The sequence below is a fragment of the Euprymna scolopes genome, chromosome 35 (assembly GCF_053919585.1).
Source record: "Euprymna scolopes isolate OS-2025 chromosome 35, ASM5391958v1, whole genome shotgun sequence".
Classification (NCBI taxonomy): domain Eukaryota; kingdom Metazoa; phylum Mollusca; class Cephalopoda; order Sepiida; family Sepiolidae; genus Euprymna; species Euprymna scolopes.
In genome coordinates, this window is record NC_136516.1 from 9,240,203 (window position 1) to 9,255,202 (window position 15,000).

General features: G+C 30.5%; 1 long non-coding RNA gene across 1 annotated transcript in view; it reads left to right on the forward strand.

The window, feature by feature from the left end:
* Nucleotides 1-1,347: 1,347 nt before the first annotated feature.
* LOC145259674 (uncharacterized) overlaps nt 1,348-15,000 on the forward strand; it is a 422,066-nt gene continuing 408,413 nt past the window's right edge. The window contains exon 1 of the long non-coding RNA XR_013864180.1: nt 1,348-1,795. This is a non-coding gene — a long non-coding RNA (uncharacterized LOC145259674). The remainder of the gene's footprint in view (nt 1,796-15,000) is intronic.

Consider the following 15,000-nt stretch of genomic DNA (forward strand, 5'->3'; position numbering starts at 1 on the left):
ATATATATATATATATATATATATATATATATATATATATATATATATATATATATATATATATATATATATATATATATAACATTTTCTCTTTGTAAGGAAACATTATTTTGTTGGTCACTCTTGGCTACGAATGGAAACAAAGTTGATATAAAAATAATATATTTTCGCGAAAATTATCTTCACTTTCATTATATTTTGCTTAGGGTAAAATTTTTGTATATCAAAACCTATCTCTTCACAACCCCCTCCTTTTCATAACCTATATAACTTTCATCAATCCCAGTCCATTTTCTGTAGGCTGTTTTTGAACCCAGTCAATGACGCGTGCTTTTGCTAGTATATATATATATATATATATATATATATATATATATACACACACACACATGCAAACGAGAGGTGTAATAAACGAGTAACTATATATATATATATATATATATATATATGCGTGAGTTTTAGTGATTATGTATATATATATCTACAGTGATTATATATATATGTATATATATATATTTATAGTGATTATGTATATATGTATATACATATATCTATAGTGATTATATATATATGTATATATATATCTATAGTGATTATATATGTATATATATATATATCTATAGTGATTAAATATATATATGTATATATATATCTATAGTGATTAAATATATATATGTATATATATATATCTATAGTGATTAAATATATATATGTATATATATATATCTATAGTGATTAAATATATATATGTATATATATATATATCCATAGTGATTAAATATATATATGTATATATATATATATCTATAGTGATTAAATATATATATGTATATATATATCTATAGTGATTAAATATATATATGTATATATATATATATATCTATAGTGATTAAATATATATATGTATATACATATATCTATAGTGATTATATATATATGTATATATATATATCTATAGTGATTATATATATATGTATATATATATGTGTATATATATATATAGTGATTATATATATATGTGTATATATATAGTGATTATATATATGTGTATATATATATATATAGTGATTATATATATATGTATATATATGTATATAGTGATTATATATATATGTATATTTCTATGTATATATATATATATATATATAGTGATTATATATATATATATATATATATATATATATATATATATATATATATATATAATCGACACACGCGAAAGGTGTAATCAGCGAGTATCCCCACCCACCCAAAATAAAAAAAAAAAAAAAGCGATCGGTTGTAGAAGCACCAGCAGGTTTATCAAATCCAGCTAAAACGGCAGCTACAGCAGCAACAACAGTTCGAACGAACACATACACACAGAGACACACACACGGACACTAATACATACGTAACTTTACACATGGGGGAAAAAAAAATCCGCACACCTATGCACACCTCAGATCCAGGCGCTTATAAACCCGGTATAGACTAGTCGTTGTAGTAGTTATAATAGTCGTACAACTAGTTGTAGTATTAGTAGTAGTAGTTGTAGTTTAGGCCACGGTCGACCGGCATGTCGATGTTAACGCGAACGGGCACCACGGTGCGAAAACACCGCCGCAGGTCCCTGGGCCGTGTTAACAGCAGGAGGGGGTCTGCCCCCACCATATTACAACAATGTACGAGCCACCAGACCCTGTTAAGGGTCAACTCTGGGAAGAGGTCCTACCTTACCCCGCAACCTTCGCCTTCGAAAAGTGTGTCTTTTATATTTGACCAGGACAAACAGGCTGCGGACAACATCAGAAGGGTAAGTGAACAAAACTTGTACGCGCACCGAGTACGGCGCAAGGTTCGTGTAACCGTGATATATATATATATATATATATATATATATATATATATATATATATATATATATATATATAGTAATTTATGAAATATATATGGCGATTAAGCTACACTGAATATTCGGCGTTTCATTCACTATAGGATTCGTCAGGCTTATGTGCCTGTGCCTTATAGTGGATGAAACGCGGAATATTCAATGTAGCTTAATCGCCATATATATTTTATAAATTACTAACTAGCTCTACCTACGTATTGAGCACTTTTGAAGTAAATACTTAAAGTTTACGCATAAATCTATACTTTCGTATATTAATTTTATGTGAGTAAATTAAGTAGTTATATATATATATATATATATATACATATATGTATATATATATATGCGCATATCAGAAAGTGTCATTCACTAATTAGCGCACACGTTTAATTCGAAAATATTTCGTAACGTTTCTATAATCCCTCAAGCGTTTCCATGGACAGAAACAATTGTTTGTGATTCAAATATTTTTTTATCCATATGTATCTCCTCTCATCTTTTCTCTCTGTCTCTCTGCCTGTATATATATCTCTCTCTCTCTTCCTCTATCTATCTATCTATCTATCTATCTATCTATATCTCTCTTTCTCTCTCTCTCTCTCTCTCTCTCTCTCTATATATATATATATATATATATATATATATATATATATATATATATATATAAATGTATATGAAAAAAGGAGAAGAAAACCTGTGCCCTTTTTAGAAAATTCTCAACGTTTCTCCCTCGTTTTCGGGGAACTTCCTCAGGAGGATGATAAGGCTGATTGAGGAAAATAAAATATACCATATATATATATATATATATATATATATATATATATATATATATATATATATATATATATATATATATATATACTCATGTTCGCACCAAACAAGGCACATCGGCACTTGGAATATTGTGCGTGTGTGTGTGTATATATATATATATATATATATATATATATGCATGTGCATGTGCATGTGTATATATGCATATGTGTGTGTGTATTTATATATCTATATCTATATGTGTGTTCTCTCTCTCACACACACACACACACACACACACACACATATATATATATATATATATATATATATATATATATATATATATATATATATATATATATAGATATATGCACAGCATAATCACGTTGATATACCGATTCTCGGCAGATCACTGAAGTTAAGAAACGTTGAGTCTTGCTTATACCAGATGGGTGGCCGTGTGGAAATTCTAGGCGCTTCATGTGCTCTCCGCTTATCTCAACATTGTTTCCAGTCGTCCTGAACTTCTATTTACCACTGGTATTTAACAACGCTTACCCAGGAGAGGTGTGGTTGGATATTTTACAACTCTTGCCACAAAAAATTTCTATAAGCAGTCACCCTCTCAGTGGTTATCCGTAGTCTGTCAGAACTGTAGGAAGATTACAATGAAACAGTTCCAATATTTTTCTCATTTCCGATACAATTACCGATTCCGATTCTTTTAAAATCTTTAAATGTGTAATTATACAGTTTTTCTAAAAATATATTTTTTTCATTTTGGAATTACCGCAATACCCAATGTAAGATAAAAAAAAAACAAACACATTACAGGAAGTGGGGGAGGGGAGGGGTGATATATAGATTTTAGTTTAAATTCAAGAAATATTTATTTTGTAATCATTTGTTCCAGTTGGAAAGTTAAGCTTAAAAAAAAGTAAAAGAATCTTGTTTGGCATCAGAAAATAGACACATTCTTTCGATGCGATACCAATTCCGATATATTAGAAAGTTGGGATTTTTCTGATTCCCGATTCCGATTGATATTAAGCGTTCCAACACGTATATATATATATATATATATATATATATATATATATATATATATACGTATGTAAACTAGCAATTCCGCTCGGTTTTGCTCGGGCCCTATGTACTGTTCACTATTTTATGTGCATATGTATATATTAAAAACTGTGAATATGTACGGTAATGCCTTGCTATATAATAGGTTTCCTTAACTACCATAGAAAAAGTTGGTAGAGATCGCAGACTTCAATTTTTTTTAACTTTGACCCCAATTTTGACCCCTTAGCATTTACTGTTTTGGGCGCAAATAAAGTTATTAAGTCAGATCCCTGTCCAAGTAATCTATATCTAAAATTTCAAGTGTTTAGACCCCAAGTTAGCGAAGGAGTTTGGTAGAGTTCTCAAAAGTCAAATCGTTGAACTTTGACCCGGTAACAGAAAAATTTCTGGCCGAAAACTGATTAAAAAGATTTTCCCAAATCTCAATACGCCTTTTGCCAAATTTCAAGTCTGTAAACCGAAAATTATTTGGTAGGAAAATGTAGACAGACACACAGACAGACAGACAGATATTTTCAATTATATATATATATATATATATATATATATATATATATATATATATATATACGAGCATAGATACGCGGCGTTGCCCGGGTGTTTGGAAATGTGTGTTGAACAACAACAAAAAAAAAAGTGGTAGTAGGAAGGCAGGCTCGAACCAGTACCGGGACCACCCCCAAACCGGAAGTGACGTAGGCTTAAATTAAGGCTAAACAATCGAAACCGAAAAGAGGGCATGATTTTCTTAAATATCGGTGAAAAAGTGACCCCTCCCTGTAGAAAAGTGCTGAGTTGAGGGTGAAGAAATTAATGTTTTTAGCCAATTTTTCGGTATTTGTCGTCTGAAGGGTCGAGCTTCAAAACGATACTGATCTTGTGAAAATCCGCCGCCACTGTCGAAAGTTTTAGGCAGACATGCAAACATACATAAATTTATATATTGGTAGCTCAAATTTTCGACCCAAACCGATTAAAAACCTTGCCCTATTTCTGAATAGCCTTTATGTAAAATGTCAAATGTTTAAACCAGACATTGTCTGAATAATTTGGTAGAGACCGCAGAGGTATTTTTTTAAAACTTTGACCCCTATTATGACCCCTTAGCGTTTATTATTTTAGGCCCAAATCAAGTTATTAAGTTAGGTCCATATCCAAGGAATCTATATCTAAAATTTCAATTGTTTTTACCCAAAATTAGCGTAGGAGTTTGGTAGAGTTCTCAAAGATCAAATCGTTGAACTTTGACCCATCAACAGCCACATTTCTGGCCGAAAACGGATTACAAAGATTTTCCCAAATCTTCATACCCTGTATATCAAATTTCGAGTCTGTAGACTGAAAACTGACAGAATTATTGTGTAGGGAAATGTACATACACAGACATACACTTTCACTTTTAAAGATATACTAGCATGGGTGCCTGGCGTTGCCCGGGTATTTGGAGGTGTATGTTGAGCCAAAAAAACAAAAACAAAAAAACAAACAAACAAAAAAACAAAAAGCGGTCAATTATTTTTAACTTTGACCCCCTATTATGACCCCTTAGAATTTATTTTTTGGGGCTCAAATCAAGTTATTAAGTTAGATCCATGTCCAAGGAACCAATATCTAAAATTTCAAGTGTGTAGACCCAAAATTGTCGGAGGAGTTTGGTAGAGTTCTCAAAGGTCAAATCTTTGAACTTTGACCCTTTAATCGCCAAATTTCTGTCCGAAAACCGATAACATAGATTTTCCCAAATCTCAGTACTCTGTATATTAAATTTCGAGTCTGTAGACTAAAAATTGACAGAGTTATTGCGAAGGAAAATGTACACGGACACACAGACAGACAGACAGACAGACAGACAAACAGACACACAGACACGTTTACTTTTATAGATATACTAGCATGGGTTCCCGGCGTTGGTCGGGTGTTTTGAGGTATATGCTGGACAAAAAAGAAACAAAAAACAAAAAAAAAAACGGTCAATTTTTTAAACTTTGACTCCTATTATGACCCCTTAACATTTATTGTTTAGGGCTAAAATCAAGTTATTAAGTTAGATCCATATCCAAGGAACCTATATATAAAATTTCAAGTGTTTAGACCCAAAATTGTAGGAGGAGTTTGGTAGACTTCTCAAAAGTCAAATCGTTGAACTTTTCCCCTTAATCGCTAAATTTCTGTCCGAAAACCAATCACATCCATTTTCCCAAATCTCTGTACTCTGTATATCAACCTTCGAGTCTGTAGACTAAAAATTGACAGAGTTATTTCGTAGGGAAATACACACACACACACACACACACGTTCACTTTTATGTATATATATATATATATATATACATTATATATATATATATATATATATATATATATATATATATATCGTATTTGACGAAAATTATGAAAAATATAATTTATATTTTCATCAACGTCTCGACGTTATTTCAAAACTTTCTCCAGGTGATTCATTGTACCTTTATCTTATTTTTGCTAGACAATCCTCCCGAAGAAATCTTGAAATAAAAAGAAAACATCGATGAATATATAAGTATTTTTTGCTTTTTCCCTTTTTCACTTTTCCGTAGGTACACGCCCACTCCAACATATAAGCGTATTAGCGTCCCGACAAGACACATTAACGTCGAAACGTTAGTTAAAAGTGTAGTATGCTTTTAATGCTTATATCATGTCTCCTGTTATTAAGGAACTCTGTGTGTGTGTGTGTGTGCGTGTATGTGTGTGTGCTGTGCGTGTGTGTGTGTGTGTGTGTGTGTGTGTGTGTGTGTGTTTCAGAGAGAGTTATTTACGGACTCTTAAATGGTTATCCCGAATTTTTAAAATTTTCACACATGTGTACTTCATGTGCCTGGCGGTGTTCTTAGACAGGTTTTGTATCGGATTGTCTTCGATAATTATCGATAATCGATAATCGATAATCGATAATCGAAAAAATCCGATGCAAGAAGGAACGAACGATTTTGATTAAAGTTAATGCTAACATCACATACACATTTGAGAGATTTTATTGCCACACAAATAGAAATGCCAGGCATATAAAATCAACAGTAGGTTCTTTTACATGACTGGGGCGCGTTTGAAATGACTTTTTCTGTTTAAAGCACAATTCAACCATGATACTTGACGTTTGTGTTTTATAATTTAAGCCAGGGATGAAACATTTGTTAGCCCTCATTTAATGCCGGGCAACGCCCGGGCTCTGCTAGTTTTATTCATAAAAAGTTCCCCGATGCTTGCTACGAGCCAGTTTGACTAAAATAAGGCACCATAAAAAAAACCGTATCCAATACAGAATATTCCCAAACAGTTTTCTTATTTACTGTTACGATTTCTTCAAAAAAAAGGAAAAAAAAAAAATACGCACGCACACACACACACACACACACACACACACACACACACACACACACACACACACACACACAGAATGGAAGGAATATTCTGATATGTGGATACGATTTTTCTTTTTTTTATTATGTTTGATATTAGTCTGAGAGGCCCGCAGCAAGCGTCGGGGAAGTTGACGATAACCTCTTCTTTCTATACTTACTATAGATATTAATATTTTGCAAAAAAAAAAAAAAAAAAAAAAATAGTTTAAGTTTATGTATATATATTCAAACTTTATAAACTAATTAAAAGTTCGTATGTAAACACTCATATTATGAGATAATATATTACGTATATGTTAGGGTCCGCGTTCCTTCATAGAAGCGCTGGTTGAGTTTGAATAAAATAAATACGTATTAGATACATTTGAAGCTAAAACAACACATTATCACAAAATAAACAGATATTTATTTTGTTTGAAATTTATATTGAAATTTATAAATGTATTTCGAAGATACACTTCATCATCAGTATGTTTTTCATTCTTTTTTTTTTGCCATGTTGTTGTTGGAACATTGAATCAGTAGGTCCATTTGTTGTTGTTTCCTCTCCCTCTAAATTTTAACATGTTTTATATTTTAAACAAATAGTTTCCTTATCTTTCATTTAAGAACCGGAATCCCTCAAGCGAAACTTTATTAAGTCGCCTGATGAAGACTTTTGATCTTGAAACATTATCATGATCAATAGTCACTGAGATTTGGAACATATAAAATTGCCTAAAACCTAAAAAGGTGGTATCTATCTATCTATCTATCTATCTATCTATCTATCTATCTATCTGTCCATATATATATATATATATGTATATATATATATATATATATATATATATATATATATGTATATGTATATATATATATATATATATATACACACACATACACACACATACCTATAATGATTAAATCACTTTGACAGCCGTTAAAAAGCATTGAAAAATAAATGTTTAAATTCAACAGCATTTCTCCCGGTTAACGGTAGCCGAATGGATTAGGTCTTTGCTAATGAAGCTAGGGATGGCTTCTGTCGCCGGGTTCGAATCTATCGACTGGTCTTAATCGTGGCACCCTGATAAGACATTTTTTTTTTCAAACGATACCCCGTGTAAGTGCGCTACACAGAAACATTTGTGTTTAATTCCTGAATGTAATCATCAGGTTAAATGCTTGGCAAAAAGCAAACAAACAAACAGACAGACGTTCTCGTGTAGCTGGCTTGTCATAAGTATATCATTAAGTGGTAATCATAGGTCTCGACAGTAAAACCATAAGATGATAACAGAAAAGATGCTGAGATGATCTTCATCAAATGGAATCTTATGGGATGCTGCCATGTTTTGCATTTCTATCGCTAAAGACAAAAACAATATATAAACTTTTTCTTTTCGTTACTACTATGTAATGATATATTGATTTAAAACCTGTTCTTAGTGTCATAATATATATATATATATATATATATATATATACGTATATATATATACGTATATATATACGTATATATATATATACGTATATATATACGTATATATATACGTATATATATACGTATATATATATACGTATATATATACGTATATATATACGTATATATATATACGTATATATATATACGTATATATATACGTATATATATATATATACGTATATATATACGTATATATATATACGTATATATATATACGTATATATATACGTATATATATATATATACGTATATATATATACGTATATATATACGTATATATATGTATATATATATATACGTATATATATACGTATATATATACATATATATACATATATACATATATATAAATGTATATATATACATATGTATACATATTTTGTATATATATACATATGTATACATATTTTTTTATATATACATATATCTATAAATGTATATATATACGTATATATATACGTATATATATATACGTATATATATACGTATATATATACGTATATATATACGTATATATATATACGTATATATATACGTATATATATACGCATATATATACGTATATATATATATACGTATATATATACATATATATACATATATACATATATATAAATGTATATATATACATATGTATACATATTTTGTATATATATACATATGTATACATATTTTTTTTTATATATACATATATCTATAAATGTATATATATACATACATATATATGTATGTATACATATATATAAACGTATATATACATGTATATATACATATATATACACACACATATATATATATACTCATACGTGTATACATATATACATATATGTATATATACATACATAATATATATATGTATATATATACATATATATACATATATATATGGATATATACATATATATGTATATATACATACATATATATGTATATCTATATATACATATACATATGTATATATACATATATATATATATATATATATATATATGGATATATACATATATATGTATATATACATACATATATATGTATATCTATATATACATATACATATGTATATATACATACATATATATATATATATATATATATATATATATATATATATATATAGGGTGTTTTTAGAAAAAAAAATATTATACAAATATGTGATTTATTTAGAGATTAATTTTTGGCATTTATATATATTCATATGTCCCCGTGTCTCACGCGTATATATTGTAATTTAGAAGTCTATTTTATCACAAACTCCACTCATCAAACCAGACTTTAATTCTGGAATAATTACTTGAACGATATGTTCTAAGTGGTCTGTTGTGTCTAATTTATATATACAAACATGTGACTATACTCCCACAGAAAGTAATCTTTCAGGGTTATGCACAAAGAGACTAGATGACATGTCTATTTTGTGAAATTATTCGTTCATAAAATATTTTTCTCAGTAAATTTATCGTTTCACACGCTGTGTGGCATGTGGCCCTGTCCTGCTCAAACCATATAATGAATTGCCAAACCAAGTCGAACTCAAATTAATTAATAGTTATCAAATCTGCAATACAAGAAAATACAGTCAATTTAAAGTTCGCTGCAAACTAACAGTACTGTATGTGGATGACTATATATATATATATATATATATATATATATATATATATATATATATATATATATATATATATACTAGCAGGCCGCCCGGCGTTGCCCGGTCATAAAATACACATAAACATACTATTTTAATTCATACAGAAACTGAGACATGCGCATGCAAGTCTTATGTATTTTCTAAAAGGTTCACTTCTTGTAAGTAAAAAAGAAAAAAAAAAATACTCGCACTGAAACCAAAACATGGGTCAAGTACAATAACAATTTGGCCATCTTGACACGTTGTTTAAAAATGTTTTAAAACCTACTTATTTTACATAATGAATTATATAAAACATTCACGCATGTGCATGCGTGGAACAGTTAGCAAACAAATAAAAATCCGACGACCCCCCCTCACGTACCAATTTTTCAATTTTTACCCCTTAGCATCCCCTTTTTCTGGATAAATCCGATGAAAATGTTTCCCAAGTCTGTAGATCAAAAATACGTTTGAGCATATAGGTTGAGAAGTGTCTCCTTTATTTACCCCCCCCCTCTCTCGAATTCTCTCTCTCACACACACATATACACATATGCATTCTCAATTTTATAGATATATGAATATATCAAGAGAGTTTAAAGAATTCCGATGAATCCTTTACCAGGGAATTATCAGGATATATGAAGCTCAATACTTGAGAGTGGAGCATAACATAAAAATAAATTTCAGACAAATAATAATAATAATAATAATAATAATAATAATAATAATAAGTTTATTTGTTCAGTTCGATAAGAGTAGAGTGTTTGCTAAATATGAGATTATAGAAGTTTTATATGCCATGAAATTTCAAAGCCTAGTGCTTTTCATCAGAAGCGGAGAAGGAAGCTAGGTTGCAGCAGATATAGGGAAATGCGACATCTAGGTTAGGAAACATTAGGATAGAAATGAGAAATAGAGTAGGAGGAGGGTAAGAGGGATAGAAAATTTAAAGAAATAGGATAAAAAAAAGAAAGAAAAAAGTTAATAACTTAGAATTATGGAAAGCAAAGGAGGTGAATAATACGACGGATGAGTCAAGGATGTTTAAAGCAAAAAATTGTAAAAAACGAAGAAAAAAGTGGAAATAATAATAATAATAATAATAATAATAATAATAATAATAATAATAATAATAATAATAATAATAACTAGTAGGACCTGTGGAAATTCCACAGTGGACTGATCCATATGTAATATAATGATGTTGGCATTCGGTAGATGTTCAGCGTAAATGGAGACGCTCTGTCATTATTGTAGCTTTTTTGTTAAAACTGCAAAAGTATTTATCTAAGCTAGCACGAAAGCCCGGCAAAGCCCGGTCGTTAAGTACGCTTAAATATGATATTTTAATTCTTGCAGATTTCATATATATTACTATAAAGTTAGTGGTCTATCGAGTTTTATATATTATAAAATTTCGATTTCAAAAATAAAAAAAATATATATCCATATCACTTGGATGCATTAGCTTGAGTCGAAATCGAAATAAAAACTTATGATATATATATATATATATATATATATATATATATATATATATATATATATATATATATATATATATATATATATATATATTCTTTTTTTTAATTACATTTTCACTCCAAACAAGGCACATTGCCACTTTGGTGTAGGGGGCTACTATCAGGGGCAGCAACTGCTGGGGCATTATGTTGGGATTTGGGCAGCAAGATGTCGATTCACATTCCACTTGAACTTCTGCATGTCAGTACAGTTAGGGAAGCAGGGACCTGGAATGGGATTCCAGAGTTTAGCGGTTCTGGGGAAGAAACTACTGGAGTAGAAAGTTTTTTTTTCATCTAGGGATCTCTACTGTGTGGGGGTGGGATTTAGCTGCCTGTCGAGTTTGTCGAGGGTGTCTACGTCGTGGGGGCACAAGTGTCTGCAGTTCGCCAGAGCATTCACCATTAAAATACTTGTAGAACAGGCATATATATAACTTGAGTTCCTTCAGCCATAATCGAAAGCGAAACCAAAACTTATGAAGAATTATTGATAAAAAAAAAAAAGAAAATAGATGATTTAAGTGCCATCAGCTATAATCGAAAACGAAACCAAAATTTATGAAGAATTCTTGGTAAAATTATTTATTACAAGAAATGCAAGTACATGACAATTAAACGACCCGGGTGTAGGCGTGACACAGAAAATAACACACATTCTATCGTATTAATATATCGATGATGATGATGATGATGATGATGATGATGATGATGAATAAAGAACTCGAAATAAAATAAAAATATGCATTAATTTTTTTTTTTTTTAATCCTTTGAGATAAAGCTTCATGATTTGTATATCCATTTTTTTTTGCGGGCGGTTATCCCCATCTTCATAGTTGTTGATTCATTACGTATCAATGGCCCTCGTCACAGCCTCTTTCATCTCCTCGATTGTCTCATAACGGCAACCTCTAAGGTTTTTCTTGAGCTTGCCGAACAACTAAAAATCACAGGGAGCAAGGTATGGACAACAGGGAGAGTAAGGAACTATCCTGATGCCCATCTTGCTCAGATAGTCTATGACAAGAATGGAGGTGTGAACTGATCCCTTAGGACGCACTTCGCGCAAATCTTCAGCGTCTTCATATCCTCGCGAATAATTGTGTGTACAGTTGCCACACTGAAATCAAACTGTGCACTTATTGTTTCTATAGACACACGGCGGTCCTTATCTATGGACTTTTTTATTTGGTCAATCAATTCTGGTGTTCTGACTTCCTTACTTCTTCCACATCTCTCATCATCCATCACATACTCTCTACCTTCCTTGAATCTCTTATGTCACTCAAATACTGATGCTCGATTCATGCAAGATGGCTCAATAGCAGTCTGAAGCATTCAATACGTTTCTTTGGGATTTTTTTCCAAGTTTAAAACAGAATTGTATTGCATATCGTTCTTTTTCGTGCAGATTGCATTTTTGAAATTGATCGGCTGTGACAATCAGGCTTTAGTTGGGTGTATTCCAATTCCTGCTCTGGCTGTTCATTTGGACCTAAAATCATAAAAATTGGTCAATCATCTCATAAGCAATAACAATTACTCAATTGTCAATAGTCTACAACAATTTTAAATGCTTGTACAAAAAAACGTTTGGAAACTTATTGAACGCAACTCGTAATATCCGTTTAATATATTACGTAAAAGTAAGGTCAGATATATTATGATAAAGATGCTGGGAATTCTTACGTGTACAGATGGAAATCGACCCAAACTCACAAATGGTGATACACTTCGAAATACATAAAATTTTATGCATTTAATTTCAGTATTTAACTTCAAGACTTAAGTGGAGTGAGGTAGTAAGTTGTTAAATTATATATTGAAATTAAGCTACACAGATTTTTTCGCGTTTCATCCTCGTGAGTATTCGTCAGGCTATTGCATGGAAGTTTCCATACATATTTTCAAAACTTACTATACATGGATGCGTATGTGTTCGTGTGTGTGTTCGTGTGTGTGAAATTATATATTGAAATAAAGCAACACAGATTTTTTCGCGTTTCATCCTCGTGAGTATTCGTCAGGCTATTGCATGGAAACTTCCATACATATTTTCCAAACTTACTATACATGGATGCGTATGTGTTCGTGTGTGTGTTCGTGTGTGTGAAATTATATATTGAAATCAAGCTACACAGATTTTTTCGCGTTTCATCCCCGTGAGTATTCGTCAGGCTATTGCATGGAAACTTCCATACATATTTTCAAAACTTACTATACATGGATGCGTATGTGTTCGTGTGCGTGTTCGTGTGTGTGAAATTATATATTGAAATTAAGCTACACAGATTTTTTCGCGTTTCATCCCCGTGAGTATTCGTCAGGCTATTGCATGGAAACTTCCATACATATTTTCAAAACTTACTATACATGAATGCGTATGTGTTCGTGTGTGTGTTCGTGTGTGTGAAATTATATATTGAAATTAAGCTACACAGATTTTTTCGCGTTTCATCCTCGTGAGTATTCGTCAGGCTATTGCACGGAAGCTCCCATACATATTTTAAAAAACTTACTATACAGGGATGCGTATGTGTTCGTGTGTGTGTTCGTGTGTGTGAAATTATATATTGAAATTAAGCTACACAGATTTTTTCGCGTTTCATCCTCGTGAGTATTCGTCAGGCTATTGCATGGAAACTTCCATACATATTTTCAAAACTTACTATACATGGATGCGCATGTGTTCGTGTGTGTGTTCGTGTGTGCCTAAACTTAATAGAAATCTCTGATTGTTGGTTAAATACTTTTTCCTTGTCACTAATTCTAATACACTCTATTTTTTTGTTAGGATAAAATAACAGGCTGTATTTAGAGATGAACAAGTGCCGGTATTTATATTATATTCTACTTAACTACTGCCGTTTTATCATATATATATATATATATATATATATATATATATATATATATATATATATATGTATAGTGGTAAGGTACGTTTTATCTTTATGTATACAACTAAAGGGATATTTGTGGTTGTAGAATCACTATTTTAACGTATTTTCAGCCAATAATTATATTAAACATGTTTTAGTTGGATTTTGTAATGAGAGCAAGGGAAACTATAAAGGATGATATACAGTTTTGTCGAAAGGGTAATCAATTGTATTTTTACAGTTGCAATTAGTTTTTGGCTTTAACTGTATTATATAAATTGAGGTTTATTGTTGTTTTATTATTTTCTGTATTAGGTTCTTAAATATGTTATTAAATAGGTTTTTCTAAATTATCCCTGCAGCGGTAAACTT